The sequence below is a fragment of the Archocentrus centrarchus genome, chromosome 12 (assembly GCF_007364275.1).
Source record: "Archocentrus centrarchus isolate MPI-CPG fArcCen1 chromosome 12, fArcCen1, whole genome shotgun sequence".
In the NCBI taxonomy this organism is placed as follows: Eukaryota; Metazoa; Chordata; class Actinopteri; order Cichliformes; family Cichlidae; genus Archocentrus; species Archocentrus centrarchus.
This window is the reverse complement of record NC_044357.1, coordinates 22,277,992-22,295,068: the sequence shown is the minus strand read 5'-3', so window position 1 is coordinate 22,295,068 and position 17,077 is coordinate 22,277,992.

Below are 17,077 nucleotides of genomic sequence, written 5' to 3'. Positions count from 1 at the left end.
ACCAGTGTCTATGTGTGAAAGGGTCTTGTGGAGGAGGAAGGATATGGCGTCATCTGTGGATCTGTCTGGCCGGTATGCAAACTGTAGTGGGTCGAGGGTGGTGGGCAGTGAGGAGGTGATGAATGTCTTGATGAGTCTCTCAAAACACTTCATCACCACAGAGGTGAGTGCTATGGGCCTGAAGTCATTGGGGCTGCTGGGGTGTGGTTTCTTTGGGACAGGGACTATGATGGACTTTTTAAAGCAGGTGGGAATCACACACAGTTTCAGTGAGAGGTTGAATATCAGTGTAAACACAGGTGCCAGCTGGTCAGCGCAGGTCTTAAGGACACGTCCACTAATACCGTCTGGTCCAGCCGCTTTCCTGGTGTTTACACGTCTAAACGCCCTCCTCACGTCGCGCTCCGTCACAGTGAGTGTCTCCGCCCCTCCGGCCGGGAGCGCAGCGGGCTGTCGGCTTCCCGACTCAAAGCGCGCAAAGAAGATGTTGAGTTCATCAGCCAGAGAAGCGTCGGCACTCCCCGGGTGTGTGTGTGGTGCTTTGTAGTCCGTGATGGTGCGTAGTCCCTGCCACAGTCTCCTGGAGTCAGACTGTTGTAGTTGCTGTTCCAGTCTGCGGCCGTAGCGATGTTTAGCCTCTTTCACCGCTCTGCGGACGTTGTATGATGCAACCTTGTAGTCCTCCATGTTCCCAGAGGCGAGGCCGGAGTTGTAGGCAACGGTGCGGGACCTCAGGGCGTCGCGGACAGATTTATCCACCCACGGCTTCTGGTTGGGAAAAGTCCTGATGGTCCTCCTAAGTGAAGTGTCTTCAACAACTTTCCCAATAAATCCCACAACAGTTTCCGTAAACTCCTCGATGTCTCCGCCCGCGCTGCTGCGAAACATGTCCCAGTCGGTTGAATCCAATGCACCCTGCAGAGCGGCCTCTGTTTGATCAGACCACCGTGTCACTTCTCTCACAGCAGGGGGTTCCTGCCTGAGCCGTTGTTTGTATTTCGGCATGAGAAGGACAGCGGTGTGGTCAGACTTCCCAAAAGGCGGAAGAGGCTTTGCTTTGTAGCCCTCTTTGAATGGAGAATAGCAGTGGTCTAGGGTCCTCTCTCCTCTGGTGGGGCAGTCGATGTGTTGAATCAACTCCGGTATCAGCTTTTTCAAGTTTGCACTGTTAAAGTCCCCGGCTACGATGAGAGCCGCATCACGCTGGTTAGCCTGATAGGTGGAAATCGCCTCATGTAGCTCGGATAGTGCAGTGTTTGTGTCCGCCTGAGGTGGAATATAGACGGCGCTGAAGATGACCGAAGTGAACTCGCGGGGCAGGTAGTGGGGACGGCATTTCAGGGTTAGGAGCTCCAGGTTAGGTGAACATGATTGTTTCAGAAGGACAACATTCCTACTGTCACACCAGTTGTTATTAATCATTAGGCACACACCTCCTCCTCTTGATTTTCCAGACTCACTCGTTCTGTCCGTGCGATGAACACTGAAGAACTCCGACGGCTGTACGGCGTGGTCCGGTATGAGGGGGGTCAGCCATGTCTCCGTGAGACAGATGATGTTGCAGTCCCTTATGTCCCTCTGAAACTGTATCCTGGCCCTGAGTTCGTCCAGCTTGTTATCCAGTGACTGGACATTAGCCAACAGGATGCTCGGCAGTGGCGTTTGGTGCGCTCTGCGCCTCAGCCTCTCTCTTACGCCGGCTCTTTTCCCTCGGGGCCTTGTCCGTGACCTGGGTGCTCCGCGCCGTCCTTTGTTTGAGCTGGCCCACTGGAAACGCAGTATCTCCTGAGGCCAAGTCGGGTCGGGAGAAAAAGGTGTCAGAATACAGCCAGAGTGCTGTATTCTGATATTAAAAAGAGTCTGTCTGTCATACGTGATATGACACAGAGCAGGCGGAATTATAAAGTCCAAAATTAGAGCTAAACCTAATATATACAAACAAAGCGTAGGAGCAGGTACGACGGCTGCTGACCTCACCGGCGCCATCTTGAAACATATATATGAGAGATTTAAGCCTGTTTGCGGTCTAAAGTTAGTGTGTAGTGTAGTATGTTTAGTGTGTTGTGTAGTCATGGACAAGGCAGATGCTGCCAAAAAGCCGCCAAAGGCAGACTCTAATGTAAATGCCGTCTCCAGGTGTACAACAGGAGGAGTGACACACCTGGAAGTGTCAGGCCTGTGATGGCGCCCTCTGTCTGTGGTGGACGGAACTGTTGGCCCAAATGATTTGTGACACCTGACAGTTGTATATAACTTTGTTGTTTGCTAAATTTGTACATAATCTTTTGAAAATGACAACTTTTATTTGTATTTTAAGTTATATATGTAGTTTGTTAAACACCTTTTGTGATTTTCACAATCAAAAAAAAAATTTCTACTTGGATTTTATGTTTTTTGTGCGATTTTTAGGTCCAGTGTGTTAATACAGAATGTCAAAATGAAAACACAAACATACAGTCACACATGTGAGGTTTTGCTGAAAACAATTATACCAAATTGGGCGAGGTCAACAGTTTATAAGGTGAAATATAAAGGTAAAATCAAATGTAGTCAAATATGGCCAGTTATACACTGGACCCCAGATATGGCAAAATTTCAATCTCCCTTGAAATCTGTCAGATTCATCTGATATTCAGTACACAACTGTGGAAGGCCAAGAAGTAGTGCCAGACTCATCTGAATCCTGAGTCTGGATTTTCACGCTACATGAATTTAACGTGGGAAACTCCATTTAATGAACATTTTTGGCCATATCTCAGCTGAAAAATGACACATCATCCTCATTTGTTGCCGTAAGAAGCACATCACTGTTGTTCACGGACATGTAACATTTGATCAGGATATGATCTGGATACACAAATATATGACATAACTTTTAACCCTGTATCAATCAGATCACTCATATTTTCTCGTTATAAGTGATAAAGCTTTTACAAAAAATGAAAATGACCATAAGATGAAAGTTATTTTTGTTCAGCTTTTTAAACCTTGCAAAATGATGATCATGGACAATAAGGACCCACGTGTTATCTCAGTGATTCAGTGTTTGGAGAGTGAGACGGACAATGCTCAAATCAGCTAAAACATCTGCCGGGGGCGGGGTTTGTTGTGCCCGCCACCGCTTCTTATTGGTTTCTGGACTTTACATTCTGAAGTATCAGTGTTAGTTATCAGTGATTTGGCTGCTATCATTTGGTTTTATTTGGAGCCAGAGGGGACTGAGAATGAGAGGGTGTTAGGCTAAATCAGATAGTAAGACTAGCAGGCTTGGTTAGTAGGCATAAATTGTGTGGTTACCACTCACAGACACACATATCTGTGACTTCATTTTGCTCCAGGAGGCACCAGCAGCACTAGCATGGTGTAGAAGCCCAGTTCAGTGACGCTTAGCAGACACCTGTTGGCGACACATCTCGGTACACCTGTCAAAGCATCCAAATACCATCACTTTAAGCATGATAAGTATGCAAACAGATGAGCTATAAAAAAGTTTAACCCCACCCCAGTTGTTATGAAGGGAGACTAGCCTTAGAGGCCAAAACCTTTTTTATCCCAGTCTGTAAAAATTGGGCATTTTAACATGGGAGTCTATGGGGTTTGACTTGCTTTTAGAGCGCCCCTCAAGTGGCTGCTAGGGGAACTGCAGTTTTTGGCATTTCCGCCTTTATTTCAAAGCTGCAGGTAGCAGTTAGCTCCTCAGCTTCACTAGCCAATATCATTTGTTGATTTAGTCTGTAAGACTTCGGTTTCACAGGCATTATGTCCCAAACTGTTACCTGAAGCATTTTCAGCAGCATAGACTGGTTGGTATCTGTCCAAGAAAACCATGGGGTGGCTGTAGCTCAGGAGGTAAAGCAGGTCACCTGTTAATTGGAAGGTTGGTGGTTCAATACCTACCTCAGTCTGCAGTATCCTTGGGCAAGATACCCCAAGTTGCTCAAAAAGTGCTTGTATGAATGGGTGAAAGAGGCGTGTTGTATAAAGCGCTTTAGTAGAGAAGTGCTACATAAGAACCAGATCATCTTTATCCAAGCACCAGGTGTGTGTGCACAGGTGTGATTGCTTGCTTGCTTTTGCATGTTTGCACACGTGTTAGTCTGTGTGGCCTTTGTAACCCTTCACGCACGCACACAAACACATACGTTCTGTTCTCTGGCCTCAGTTTGGATTGGATGAATGTTCCCTGTGAGATTACTGTAAGGTGTTGGATTATAACAAAAACCGCCTGTCACTCTGCTGTGTGAATTTTGCTCTCAGTCCAGCCGATGCTCTTAATCTGGGGGGGTCATCTGACCAAAAAGACGCACAGGGTGAAGTCAAAAGAAACCCCTCTCCTCATTTTTCCTCTTCGCCCTGCATGTTGCTGTTATCCAGTGTTTTTAAAAATAGTCTTGCTATTTCTGTGTCTCCCCCCCTGCGCTCCTGGCATTTTTGCCCCCTCCTCTCTCTTTGGAGTGCTGAGGGATTTCTCCTGCTCAGTGAAATCTGCAGCAGCTCTCATGGCACGGCCATCCAGAGCCGTAATCCAGACATCCAAGCAGCTTGAATATAAATTCTGTCCGGAGTTTGCATTGGCTGGCAGCTCATCAAGAGGCCAGAAAGACTTATTTATTTATTTCAAACCTCTCAGGACATGGCAGCCTGCTGTCATCTGGTGACTCGGGGATGGCAAGATACATTTAATCTGCGTGCTGGCGTCGCGTGCACGCCGAGGGTTTATAACAAAGCGGGAGGGAGGGGGAAGGATGCACGCGGGGGGGTGGGGGGGGGGGGGGGGCTGACTGGGGATGGATTATTAAAGTTTACTAATGAACTAACAATAAAAAAAACACTGAATGGTTGCAAAATAAATGTTAAATAATTATCCATCTACAATTTAAGAATAGTGAGGATGTGCTCATGTTTTTGAGAGGTGAGCTGCAGACTGTAAGTCAAGGCATCATCTGACTCTTGAGTCCTGGCTTGCACCTTTTTGGTCTTGAGAAATTCTCCCACTTTGGCTCGTGGACACTTGTTATGCAGCCGGCCAATCACAGAGAAAAAGGTGTGAATTTCATGCATCCAAAAAGAGAATGGATGCATGCATTAATGGAGTTTTGGAAGACCAACCCACAAATATTGTGTCTGTAATCAAAGCCTCATATATCTATCTTCTCCAGTGAAACAAAGCATGGGTGTGAAAATGAGTTGTGGCCTCACATCTGTTCTTGTGCAAATCTTGAATTGCAGACTGATTGCGGCTTAAAGTTGTTTGGTCAGAGTTTTGTCATTAATAATCTTCTTCCATTAGAGGTTAGGTCTGGTGATGAGGGGTGTGTCAGCATTTTTTTTTTTTTTTTTTGAAGTAGATGGGTCTGTCCGGGTGTAAATGGTGAGAAAACTAAGCCTGGATGGGGGGATTATAGAGGAAGGGGGCGGGGAGCATGCATGATCTGTCAGGGCTTAGTACCACAATTATCCCAGCGGCTGCAGCAGCAGCAGCAGCAGACGCAGCAGCAGCAGCGGCGGCGGTGGTGGTGGCGGCAGAAGCTGCATTTTCATTAGTGTAATGTCCAGAGAAGCTCAAATTATGTAAGAGTGACGTGCTGTTATCCCCTCGCGGCCAGCCCACCTCCCGGCAGGAACGTGGCCGTTTGTTTTCCTTTCATCCTCGCTCACTCGGAAAAGCCAAAAGGACATCTGTCGGAGTCAGCGGTTGAGGACAGGACCCTTAGTAGCCACGCCGTGGGGGACCACGCAGCTCTGGACGCTCAATCTGTGGCTCAGAAGCTGATGTACTGAGGAGCAAGAACGGACAAGTTTGATGATGCCACAGGAGACGAGCAGACACTCAGAGAAGCTGAATTTGCTTCAGGTTGGGTGAAGGAAGTGTAGCAGCAGTTAGTGATGAGGTCCCTGCGATGCTGTTGCTGAGTTAGAAGATGAAGTTTAAGAAGTTCATCACGATCATGCAGGCAGCGATGGGGATCGTACCCCTAAACAAACGGGAGCTTCTGCCACCCGGCAGGAAGCTGTGGAGACCCCCGGGGTGAGTTGGATTACCATAAATATGCACAGAAATCTGGTGTTTAGGAAGAGTGTGCTGCATGTAGTGGATGTTTTCTTCTAAAAGATGCATTTTTACATCCTGATGGTTCAGAATTCGAGTTGTGGTTTAGCGGGGGAAGCAACAGATTGATTGAGAAAAAAGTTTTTTTTTTTGTTTTTTTTTTGGTGTCTGGTCATTTTATTGTTATTTCTTCATGTTTTTCAGTTTCTGCAGTACAAAGGAGGTGAAAGGAATTTGGTTTCTTTCACACAGCACAGAAACACTGTTTGAGTTACACGGCATAATCCTTAAAGTAAAAAAGGCAAAATCTCTAAGATAAATATATCAAAATTATGACCATCTAGATGCCATGAGGAGGAATGAAAACAGACACATGCTTCTCACTCCAGGGAGACACAAGACTTCCTAAGTTAAATTTGTACTAATTTTCTTTTGAAGCAATTACACTGCATTAATCTGTTCATAAATACTTTATATAAAATGCTCATAGCTATGTGTTGTGTCCTCCAGTTGGGAGTTGAAATGTTTTCTTCTTAAAACCCAGTATTTTATTAAGTGAATTTAACCCTGTAACAACAAGTGTATCATTTGTATCCTTTTTAATTTTTTCCCCTTAAAAACCTGATGTATCCAATCAGACACATGTGAGCAAAAATGCTTGATGTAGCAACAATGATAGAAACTTAAACTCGTATATGCAAATTGATATTTAATTTCTTTCCTTTTTCAACACACACTTTGTTTAATAATTATTCCAATATATTATTCTGCCAAATAAAAGTTCAAAATCACACCGCTCAGCACGAGTGCTAACCCACAATAAAAGGGGTCAGGAGTGGCAAAATTACTACTGAACAGCTTTAAGCTGGAGTCGCGCTGCTGTTCAAGATTTGAACGTGTATTACGCATCATCACCGGCCCGAATGCCGAACCCCGACCTGACCTGCAACTTTTGTAGCAGCGTTTTCAGCATCATTCCTTCAGACTTCAAAGAAATCAGTGTCAGTGTTGACTGATGTGAACATTTGTATCGTGACAGCATTTTTGGCCACATCACCCACGCTTTCTCCTCACAGGTTTGAAACAATTTTAAATGTGTTTTAAAGTAGAAATTAGAAGTAAATCCTCTCACTCCTCTATCGTTGGCCTTGTATGTAGCTTTGAGGTTGGCCTGTATTTGTATTGATACAGTGTGTGTGTGTGTGTGTGTGTGTGTAAAAACCAGACCCTAAATAATGTAACTTCCGTGAACTCCGTCATCCACATTCATCAGTTTTACGGTTGCAGCTGAATGATATTCTTGGTCCCAAGGTTACTGAGCTGTTCATGTTTCAGCCATAATTACCTCGACCCAGCAGATTATGTGATTGGTTCAGTTTATCTCTTTGTTTGTCTGTCTGTTAGCAGGATTACAAAAAAATTATGGACAGATTTGCCATTTCAACATTTCTGGCCCAACTTAGAAGTGATTTAACATTTAGAGTGGATCCAGATATGAATCCCAGGAATGTCGGGAGATGGGGCGGAAAATGGACTTCTGGTGTCATAGCTTCACAATCATAACAACATATCAAATTAAAATAAAAGACAAACTGATGCTTCTGGATCCAGGGAGTTAATTCATGTATGGTGAACTCAGACGCACTATCAAAAATAAGTCATGCCACTACTTTTGAATTGTCAATCACAAGTGCTGCTGACACATGCATTGCGTGTCCTGTGTGTGCTATGCAATGAAAGCTATGTCAGGTTTTCCCAGCTGAAATCTTTCATATTAATCTGCAGCAGAATTGCATGCAAGCAAGCCAGCAAGCAGTATTTATTTAAATATGTGGGCGATTTAAAGGATAAATGCTTCCTTTTTTGCATCGGCCTTTAGAGCGGTGAAAACGACATGAAATGCAGATGCATTCAAAAACAAATACAAAGTAGGAGGGTGCATTTTTTTCCCCCCAAATTAATGCATAGAGGGTCTGCAAAGCATGCTGTTAAGTTGTTTTTGTATGGATATAGCAAATAGGATATTTGGCTCATACTAGGGATTAAAATGGTTTGGTTTTCTGTTTTATATTACCCTCCGAGTATCCAGCTTTTAGTAGTAGCATAATTATAAATGCCAGGATAAATATCCATCTGCTTGTAGGAAGTGAAATACTAATGTTGCAGAATATGATATGATATATGAACTCGGCACAGAAGGGAATTCAGTGGGAAGTCACAGGAGACACACCAGCATTTAATTCCCAGGCACGCTTCAGGTGTTCCTAGAAATCCGGAGTCCCTCCTTACGCATTCACAAAGTGTGTGTTCAAAGTGTAAAAGCTTCAGGTTTAGTCATGCAGAGGAAATCTGCTTTCTTCCCTCTCTGCACCGTCTTGTGATATCTGCCTTTATCCACTCAGATTGTCTCAGTACATTTCTGACACAATGCCGTGGAGATAAGGGGGGGCGGCAAAAAAAAAAAGTCTGACTTTGGCAGAGACAAATGTTCAGCACATGTTTGGACTTGCTGTTTGTGATCAGGTCAGAGATGCTGCTCCTTAAATGAAGCCGGAGGTCAGTTTGATAAAAGTCTGTGTTAACTGCGTCTGTCTGGTCATCTCAAGTGACGCTGGTTGAAGCCAAAGTCATGCACGAGTGAGAAACGTGGCTAATTCTACTGAAGTTTCTATTTAAAGTTTCCATCATACGTGTATACTGTTACAATGATGGATGCTCATATTAAACATGCTCAGAATTTAGACTGTTTCTTTCTACATTTGGATGATGTACAGAAAGCGGGTATATTACTAATATGGGTATCTCTGCACCATATTAGGATCTATACTGTTCAAATGAGGGGTAGCCAATCAGAAGAAGGATGGCCTAACAGGAGAGGGAGGATGAGGCTGCAGGTTCCCTTTGATTTTTTTGCAGCTCTGTTTTCCTCTATAATCTGTTTGAAAGTGCATTGTGTCTTGTTTAATGTTGCTTGTAAACTGTGTAAAAGGTTATAATGGAACATGTGGGTGCAGATTTGAAGTAATTACATAACTCAGGAAAGTTTGGAGAGTCTGCTTATTAATTTTCATGCTGTATAAAAATAGACCTCTCCGCCGCCTGGTGCAAAGCATCTCTTGACGCTACACTTGGGCAAAATGATTTTCTGAGACATGCCCTTTTAAATATTTCAGCTCTATTCAACAAATCGCTATATTTTAAGGTCACAGCATCCTCTAAAGAAATGAATCTACCTTTCTCTCTGCCCTTTAGACGAAGAGCTGCACGGTGCAAGTTTGAAATAATCCTATTATGTTCTTTCTTTTCCTTTTTTTTACATTATGGTAACACTGCTGGTCATGTTTGTAACATTGTGTTTCTCCTGCGTGCACAGAGATCAGCCTGGCTCTGACCAGACCAGCACTGACCTGCTCAAGTGCAGCCGAAAGTTCTGCTGGTCCAGAGAAGCGCAGTACTTGTACCTTCGCCGCCTGTCTTCACGCAGCTTCTCGGCTATCATGATGGTACGTCCTTTACATAAATGTTCATGCCGTGTCTGATATGGCCTTGAGCTAACTGACTTTGTCTTCACTGACACTCCACTGTGGACTGTGCCTCGTGCGTGCTACTTTTTTGGTACCACGTGCAGTACGTTGAGAATCTGAGCAGAAAAGCTGATGCTCGCCTTGTGTGAAACATGGGAATTGTGGTGCATGACTTTGATTATGTATCAACTGAAGAGTTAGGCCCAGAGTAGTCTCTGTTTTTACTGTAAAGACTGTCTCACAGCAGCCTGCCTCTACTGTGGGAGCAATGAGAGCTCCAGGAGGCAGCAGACTGGTGGGCACGGCACGACCGGATAGATCTGGAGAACAAGGCAGCTGTTAATAATCCTTCTCAGCATTTTCCTGTGGAAACGTGTGTTAATTTATCTGGATTGATCTCGTTGAAGCTCTTGGCTGGATCTGAACTAAACTGAACTAAACAGCGACTTGGAGTTTTAAAGGAGTTGGTGAAAATAACTGTTGCAAGCCAAAATTGCCTTTGAAATTAAAATTTGATTAATCACCCAGCCCTAGGATTTGGATAGTAGCTTAATTTTAAATATGGAAATGCATACAGTGTCATCTGAAGCCCCCCCCCCCCCCCCCCCCCCCCCACACTGCAGAGTTTATTTAGTCTCCAAACAAGCATCAAGCAGTGAATCCAGAAACTTTTCAAGCAGGCGGTACTGCTCCATAAGCGAGATCTCAGCCTCAATTCTCTCTGCACCCGCTCAGTTTAGTTGAGTGGCAGGAAAAAAAGCGAGCAGCAGCTCCGATGACTAAGACATTTGCATATTTCCATTGTTGTTTGATGGTTTGTTACCCAGGTGGAGGCTGTGCAGCGTGTGAGAGAAAAGAACTTCCTCTCTGGGATCAGAAATTCACAGTGCAGCTGTTATCTTTAATTCATGGTGATTTTGATGAAACTATATCAGCTATTTTCCAGCCATGTTAACAACTTTCACTCCCACAAAAGCTTGAAACTGAGGCCGATACCACTGTGTTTGTGTTTGTTTTTGTCATGTTAAGGCTTTAGTTTTGTGTGACCAAGGTAATTTACACCCCTTGTTTTCTTGTGGACACAAAGGGTGGAACCTGAGTGAGGATCTCAGCCGTTAGGGAAGGGTTCAGACTGGAGCTCCTGCCGTTTCTCTGCACTGATGCAGGCTCTAACCTCACGCCGGGAAGGTGCAGTGCCTGTGTTGTGCTGCACGCTCTTACAAAAATGAGTTCCATGTGATGTGAGTGGCTTTGGTGGAAGTCTACGTGTTCGTACATGATTTAGTCCATGTTTTTGGAAGGTCACCACAATGCATCGGATATTCTTCTTTGTGTTGTTGCAGATGTTAGATTGAACTCATTGTCATTGTGCACACAACGTGCACAACGAAATGATCGTTCCAGATCACTCATCCAGAGATGAGCATCTGCGGTCATGCAGCCAGAGACCGTTAGGCAATGTGGTTTAAATGTCTTGCCCTAGGACACAATGCAGCGCAGGGACAGGGGCTCAAACCGGCAACCCCCCGATTGCAAGGAAAGCGCCTACCCACTGCGTCACTGTCAGCACCAAATGCCACTGCCAAATGTTGGAAGGACGAGAAGGAAGAAAAGTGGGAGCATTTCTGAAACCTGATTATGAATGCCTGAAGGAAATTGAAAGAGAGTAGTTGCTTTTTCAATAAGCGATGGGCATGATCTTAATCTGTGTGATAGTGGCAGAAAATGCTGAAGATGATGATTTGTAGGTTGCTTTTTCTGCTGCAGCAAGGCGAGGGCCTACCAAAGCCTGCCACTGTCTTTTTCTCTAACCCTTAGTTCTCTGAAAAGGGTGTGCTTACCTGTTACATATCTGTGGTGCTGAGCCAATCATGCAGATCCAGTGCCAAGCAATGACGGGCAAACACATATTGGCAGGTTTGTTGACATGGGGTGAGTCAGTGAGGTTGTCAACTCTTTCCTGAGGATTTGTGTGGATGCAGCCTGTTTGCCTTTGGGTGCTCAACTCTGGAATTTAATAAACAGACCTTTCAGGGGCCGCGAGCGTGACTCATCACAGAGTGGGAAGGTATGAAATTGGGCCTGTGTCTCTCAGGTGGCTTGTTAACACCTTGACAGATCGTTGGAAGAGCTAGAGGTGGTGTGGCGGGTCAGGGGGATGTGATTGTAGCTCTGCTCGTACTGCTGCCTCTGTAATCGGGACCTGGATCAGCAGCAGAAGTGAATTCATGGAAATCCTCCATTGTTCCTGTGTTTGTGTTGTGATCACGTGGATGCTACTTTACTTCTGCGTCACATTGCTATCAGTGAGAGTCCCACCAACTCTGAGGAAGTCGAGGAAAACAGCAGCTACCAAAAACAAGTCGAGCTGAGATGAGACGCGCGTTCAGTGTTTCTTAATGATGTAATTCGGGTAACTACAACTATTTTTTTCATCACAATCTTTTAATAAATATGATTGCATTTGTAAAAGTGATTTAGCTTGTTGACTTCCTGTTGTTGGAGTCCATCTTTGTCAGGAAAACATTTCTATGTCACAGTTAGCAGATGATTAATAACTATGTGACATATTTCCTGGTGGTGACTTTAATGGTTCTTTTTATTAAGTTGAAATTTTCTGTATTTGTCTTTTAAATGTGTGCCTGATGAATTAAAGTTCACACAGATTAATACTTCATTTCATGGCTTGTCTTTGCACACATTGTGGCTGGATACAGTGTCCTTTTTCTTGGCCGCGTGTCCAGCTGGGTTTGGTGGGGTTTTGTGCTTTAACGTCACTTGGGTGATTGTGTGAATCTCTGCTGATAAAAAAATTTAATGATTTTTCAGTCTTATGAAACTCTTGCGTAATCCCATCACTGATGCATGCAAGGCTTTTTCCCTATTTGTCCAAAAATGATTTGTAAGCTGTGACTGAGACTGCTGCTCCTGTGACACATTGGTGATTTGCAGATAAACTTCAGTGACTCACTGTTTCCCAGGCTGCACCCCCCCTCTTATTTGAATATAACTACACTGTCATGACCCCCTCCTGAATCCAGGATGATGATTAACCAGGGAGACATGTCACGTCCCAGAAGCTTCATTGTTTTAATGACTTGCTCCCACAAATTATTCAGGCCAGTGAAGCTGCTTTGCATTTGGACGGCCTATTTTAAGATCTGTTTGGCATCTCTTAGTTGGTGTGGAATGTGTTGATTTCACTGGGTTGACCTTAATTTCTCTGGAATTGTGTTGCCATTATTTAATTCATTGCCTGAAATGTAAAAAAAGAAAACATGGATAAAGTGCGATGTTCTTTAGAAATTTGTAAAAACAGTGGATATTAAAGGGATGCGTTTGACGTGGTATCAGGGATTTTGGACATTTTCAGAGTCAGCTGGTGTTCTTATCTCTGATTTGTCCCTGATAAAATACCAGACGAGGGCGGGCTTGAACACAGTAAATTGCGCGCACAGAGAAAAAATAACAGTAGGTCATTGTGGGGCAGCTGCATGTGATCATCTTGACCTTCTGCATAAGCTTCTCATGCACAGGAGCTTTAGATTTTTCACGTGGCATATATGTTTAACCCATACGAATGAAAGGAAAACCAACATAAAGCATCATTTTGAGGTCCTGAGCCACGAAAACAGCCTCAGTGCACCTTGGTCTCTGTAACTCCACTGAACACCAATTTTACCAAAAGATATTCTATCATTTGGTGTTTTGATGATGGTGATTGAGACCGCTGTCTGACACATCTATTTAAAAAATAAAACAAAAAGGTGGTCTGATTAGGTTGAAATCTGGTGAGTGTGAAGGCCATTCTGAGATACGAGCCTCTGGATTGTCACTCGGGAAGACACCAACTCTCCTTGGATGGAAACCACTGAGCTGTTTAGTTCAGCTCAGGCTAAAATGACTAAAAGAAAGTATTTGATCCACGAGATGTATCTAGGAGAAGGATCTAGGCTCGCAAGGTCTCTGTAGGTGAACCAGTGGGAGGATTGTTAACGGGCTGCTGCAGCTTCCTGTGTCTTCAGACTGCACGGGGTCTGTCAGCCAGTCCACCTCCTGCTGTGCACAACTGCTGACTATCAGCTTCGGCTCGATTGCTCGCTGGAGGGTTGGTGCGAGAACGCAAATGTCCAGCGAGCAGATCTGACAGCAGCCGGTCTTTAATCTGCTAGTGTGGAGTTGGATCGCACTAATGTGGGAATTGCCCTTCCAGTGGTCCGGTGACACATGTCCTTCCACCTGGCAACATCCCCACCACACTACAAGTATTTCCAGTGGTGCGAACACATCTGAAGCTAACCATTTCTAGTTGTGTGCATCATATGAGAAAGAAAACTGAGGAAAATATTCTGAGTAGTGCTGTATGAATGCATCAGTGCCAGTGGATGAATATGGCATGTATTAGAAGGCCCTTTCAGTGGTCAGTTTGACTAGAAAACCTCGGTATAAATGCCTATCCCATCAAACCCTAATGAGGTGCTAATGCACCCTGATAACCACATGTTACACACTGGGCAAGACAAATTATGTCAAACCTCCCACTAGACAGAATAAAGTGTTTTTGAAAGTCAAAAAGGACAGGTGTGAAAAGGTTTGGAAACCAGTTTTGAAGTTGTAGGGGATGTGAATTTAATGTGAAGTTGATCTGTAATGTTACAAATAAATATGTAGAGGTATAGATGTAAATAAATGGAGATCCTTTTTTTAAGTTGGGGGAAATTGGATCTTAACAGGCTTTATTACCTTACATGAGTGTTCTCTAATCAGCACAGGGCTGCATGCCTCTTAAATGAACAAACTAAATACTTTTTTCCTGGTTATTTAGGAGCTTAAAGCATATGTGTCCTTTGGGGGAGGGGTGCTGCATTTACTCACAACAGCTTTTATTATTTACACAGCCTGAATAAATGTTGTTTTTGCATTGGAAGGCAGTTAGAATGAAATATTTTAGTTATCCTAAAACAGACATATCTAACTTTGGTCTACGTCTATAATATTTCTCAGCTGGCTTAATTAAGGCTGTTATTGTGTTGTCTGTGTGGAAGCCTCACAGCAGGCTGGCTGGAAATCAATGGGAATTTTGGACGCGTCCATCTCAACGATATTAGTGCCATAAGCCACTTTCATTATGCATCTGCTGTGTTATCAGCGGTTTTTAATTACTGATATTCCAAAAATATGTGTTTAAGATTAAGTGAAGTTAAGTTTATAAAAGGTTGTTCGAGTTGGTTTTCATTTATCTCAATTAGTTTTGACCCAAACGCCACCCCCCCGGGGTCCTACTTGGTACAATCTGAACTAAGCTAGGAGCTGTCGGCGCTAATTTTTTACTCTGGATCCCTGAAGTATTTGTGTTTTGTGAGTGAAGTGGTTCCGTTAAAGTATAACATTCAAGACTTTTACTTTTTTAAGCTTCGATTTTTTTTAAACATTCTTCACAACTTGCGGCAGATGTGCCACCGGAAACGCCTAACTAGTCGTAGTTTGGTTTGAATCCTCGGTACCAGCCTCGGACAGTTCAAAGTGCGTGATGCCAGTAAACGGAGGAGGGCTGCTCTCTCTGAGCAGATACGGTACTCAGTATTTCACAGTAAGTCCTTTTTATACACCTACAGTTGGTACTGATAAATACAAATATAGTATTATTAGATGAGTGTACTCCTGTGGCTGTGTTTTGTGTGTATATGTGTGCGCGCGCGCTTCGTGTGTATGTGTATGTGTGAATATCCTTGAGGAAAAGTCGGGAGTTTCCATGAATCCCTGCTGAAGCCTGTTGCACCTGCTGTTAGTGCTGCCAGCTACACGAACTGTTTAATTAGATTTTTTTTTTTTTAACTTTAAACACATCTCTACTGTTTTTGGATTAGTTTTGACTTCAGATCTAATCCGCTGTTTTTTGTTTAATTCACCGCTTGGTCTCATTTGTACCGCACGTAACGCTTATTGTCTGATTTATATTGTGGGCGTTGAAGATCAGTTTTCTCAGGAAACAACAGTGTTGTGGTTTCGCCTGCATTGCAAACCAAAGCCTTCAAACTCAATGTAATTGCTGTTTTTCTACCCTAACTTAAATATACTTACGTAGGGTTTTTATTCTGCCACACGAGGTAATGTATCTCGGCAGCCAGGAGGGGGCAGACTCGTACTACCTTTCCTTATCAGCAACATGTAAACACAGGAACTGGCTGGGTCAGCTGGTCATTTCCTGATCAGGTTCCTTTGATTTCAAGGAAAGATGGTAAGTAGGTGGGAAAAGAGAGTCGTGTTGCGCAGAGGATGTGACTGTACGTATTTTGAAAAACTCTTTAGATTATAGCGTCTAGTACGCTTTTTTTAGTGAAATAAAACTAGGTATTTTATTTATACAGCTAGATTTAGTTATGAGAATTTAATAATATTAATAGCAGTAGTAATAAGACAAAGAGTGCTTTGGAGATGCACTGAGAACTTAAATAATTAGTCAATTGTTAGATTAGTTGATAGGCAGGAAAAATCTTTGAACTGTTTTTATTGTTTTGTGTCAGGTGCAGGTGACATTAATAAAAAATATGTACACTATAAATCTATAAAACAGTATAAGATATATTTTCTGTAGTGAGTATAGGTATGATAAATACCAAAAGAGCCATTAAAATAAGTATTCCTGTTTAAAATATTTACTTTGTCACTAAAATAACTTGGTCTCTCCGGGGAAGGTAGCTGTTCAGTGTTTTGAATTTCAGTGTCACACAAAATCTGTTTATATAAATGGAGTTTTCTGAGTTTTACCTACATGTTGTTTCTGGTTCTTGATGAGCTGCATCTCTAAATAATTTGTTTTCCAAGTCACATCCTGTGACTGTGACCCAGTATTTCATTCTCTCTCCTCATTAGTGGAAATGTTTGTGTTTTGTTATGTAATGGCTCGCACTCGGGGGACTACGACTTATCCAGCGGGCCCGCCTGAAAGCAGCCATCACATTCATATCTCATAGTACAAGAAGACACTCTGATTTAAACTGGTTTGGCCTTGCCTGAAGCACGCTTATATTTCTAAGTCATTCATATGTCTCCTCTCCTTCACACGTGGCAGTCTGCTGGCCTTTGTGGTGCAAACACATGTTAAATGATATCTTAATGCCTCTTTTTCTCCCCCTTGTTCCCCTTTTGCTGAGGCTGGTTCTTCACACTTTAGCCTGGGTTGAGGAAAACGGTTAAGGATGAAGTTGTAGATGGGAATTTCAAAGGGCAGCCAAACCAAAAAAAAATCCCCCTCTGTGTTCTTTCACCTTTAATATTCACACTGTGCAGTCTCTCTGCTTTTGCCACTGGTCCTAAGAGTATTCCCTTGATGGCCAGAAGATCAAAAAAGTGGGTTATGATGGGTGTGCTGCCAGCTCGAGTCATGCCCCCATTTCACTAAGCTTGAGCCTGAAATGGCAGCAGCACAGAGATTTTTCACTTTCCATGATGTAAAATCCCAAGCATTGTGCTAACTCCGATTCGAACTCCTCAGGCGTTCAGT